Consider the following 3171-nt stretch of genomic DNA (forward strand, 5'->3'; position numbering starts at 1 on the left):
TAAATTAGCGTTAGTTTTTGGTCGTGCAATTAACTTGTTATATCCTTGTAATTTTTGTGTCAAATAATCTTGGTTTGGTTCTTTTGTAATTGATATGGGGTTGCGGTTTAAATAAGTTTGGATTTTGTGTATATTTTCGATATAGGTTCGTGTGATGTAGTTATATGTCTTTTTCTCATTTTGGTTTTGCAAACTATCTGCGTATGTAGATGTTTGTGGTTCTAGGGACATATGTCTAGGTGTCCTCTGGGTAAATGGTTTTTCGAATATCTGGTTTAAGTTAGCATTTTTATGTTGTTTATCGCTAACTTGTTTGCTCGTACCTGCAGCTGTATTTAAACAAATGTTATGGGTTTTAAGGAGTTTCCCATCGTCTCCTTTTAGCTCTGGGTTTTTTCCGTCTTCCGGTCGACGTAGCTCCGCATTTTTATAGTCATGCTGCTGACTAGCTTTAGACTTCAGATTATCTTCATTAGTCCTTAGCTTTTGTATTTCGTTGTCCATACTGTCCACTTTTATACAAAGTGTAGTTATGGCTTTGAGTATTTCTTCCATTGTATTTTCGTTCTCAGTCTGAGTAGCTTTGTCTTGATAAGTAATCTGCAATAACATTCTTATCAGTTTTTATTACTTCAATTGTAAATGTGAAATTTAATATATTTAATACCAATCTCCTTATTTCTTTTGTTGTTACCGAATCTTGTATTTTTCTTGTTAGCCACCATTTTACTTGTGTATTATCTGTTCTTATAATAAATTTGTTATATACAATATATGGTTCAAATGATAATAAACACTTATATACTGAATATAATTCTTTTCTATTTATTTCCCATTTTATTTCTGTATTATTAAATGTTCCTGAATAATACCTGCAATGATGTTCTATCGTAGTGTCATCATACCTGTATTTTAATATTCCTCCATAACTTTTTTCACTCGCATCTGATTCTATTATATAAGTAAATTTTTTGTTTTCATCTGGAAAGTATAGTTTAGGTAAGTTTTTACATAATAATTTTACCTTTTGTATTTGTATTTGGTCTTTTTTATCAAACTGATATTCTATATCTTTCTTTAATTTTTGTTGTAATGGTTTTAAATTCTCTGCTAATTTTGGTATGTATTCTCTTACTTGATTTACTAGTCCTAAGAATGATTGTAATTTCTTTTTTGTGTCTAGTTGTTCATTTGAGTTAATTATTTTTTGTACTATATGTGTTTGCATTTTTATTCCGTTTTTATCTATTTGTATTCCTAGGAATTCTATTTGATTTTTCATTATATCCGCTTTCTTTTTACTTAGACTTATACCTGAATATTCTATGATATGTATAAATTTTTCTAATAAATTTATATGTTCATCTTGTGATTTGGAATATAATAATATATCATCTATGTACACTACACAATTTTCTATTTGTTTAAAATAATTGTCCAAAAAGTGTTGGTATCTACCTGGTGCGTGTTTATATTCAAATGGTAATACATTAAATTCATAAAATTCTTGTGGTACAGTGAATGATGTTAGTTTTTTAGATTCTTCTTTAAGTGATAAAATCCTGATTTACAATCAAATTTGCTAAAATAATTATATCCTTGTATTTGTCGTATCTTTAGTATTTTATTTGGTATCGGATAATTATATGTTTTAGTTTTTGCATTTAAATTTCTATAATCAATAACCATTCTGCTTTTTCCTCTTTTTTGTTCACTATGTTTATTTACGATAAAATGCCGGGCTTGTGTGTTTACTATTGCTTTCTTGTATATATCTTTTTTCTAGTAATTCAGTTATATGTATTTTAAATTCTGTCAAATCATTAAAAATTATATTTTAAATGGTTTTTGGGTTATTATACTATTATTATCAATTAGCTCAATTTTATTTTTGTTTTATGTTTTTCCCATCCCTGTAAAGGGTCTTCACTATATAATAATTCTAACTTATCTTGGATTATTTTTACTTTATCTATAGAGAATATAATTAATTCTATTATAAGGTTTTCTTCTTTTATATTTTCTAACTTTTGCGTAATTTTTTCACTTCCTTTTATCCATTCTGTTGTTTTTCGTTTTTTGTTATTTACTCTTTTTGCTCCTATTTTTTGTTTTACATGGTGTTGTGAACCACCAATGTGTTTTTGTTATTATATGTGGGTATAATTTTACTAAAAATGACATTCCTAATAGCATATTCTTTTGTAGTTAATTCTAAAATTATATATTTCCTCTATAGTTAATATCTTATCCCATATTTGTATTTTTATATTTTTTGCCTTATATGTGATCATGCTTCCTTCATTATTAAATCTTGTTACTACTATCGGTGTTTTTAGTTTTTCCCATTTACCTTCTGGTAAACAATTGTACTTACATATATTAGTTTCTACTCCCGTATCTATCATTGGTGTATAATATCTGTTGTAATATCCCTCTATTATTATCTTAGCAAGTATATATATTTTCATATTTTTATCCTACTAAAGTTCTTTTTATTACTACTCTTTTATTTTCATAATTTATTGTCAATTGTTTGTCTTCTAGATTATATGGTTTTACTTGTTCTAGCCATTTTATTCCTAAAAATGATATTTTTCATTTCCTTGATATATTTTAAATTTTATTACTATTGGTACTCCTCCAATGATTATTTCCTTTTTCTGTAGTTTCTTCGGTATACATTTAATGCTTTTGGTAGTTCGGGGCACGATTGTTCCGTAGTTATTATTTCTTTTACCGTTACTAATTCTCTTGTAATATAGTTTTCTTCTCGTCCTGTATCTATTAATATTAAATATTTTCGTTGTTCCATTATTCCCGTTATGTAATAATGATGTGGTTTTATTTCATCTTCCATTGATTTTTGTGGAGTTTTATCTATTCTTCTTGAGGTACTCATTTTTGATAATATTTGTGATATTTCACAGTTTATTCTTTTTGATGTGCTTAATCTTTCTTTTACTATTTCTAAGTCTTCTTCTATATCAATGTCATTATAACTATAATCATTTATATCTATGACTGTGACTTATTCTTTCTAAAAGGATCTTCTTATTTTTATTATTTTTATTTTATTTTTTGTCTGTTATTTTATGTTTTGTTGTTAAAACATATAAGTTTTTACATCTGAGTGTAAATATTTTACTTCCCGGGGCTAGTTCTATTCCT

This window comes from Solanum tuberosum, unplaced genomic scaffold (assembly GCF_000226075.1).
Source record: "Solanum tuberosum cultivar DM 1-3 516 R44 unplaced genomic scaffold, SolTub_3.0 scf00401, whole genome shotgun sequence".
NCBI classification, from domain to species: Eukaryota; Viridiplantae; Streptophyta; class Magnoliopsida; order Solanales; family Solanaceae; genus Solanum; species Solanum tuberosum.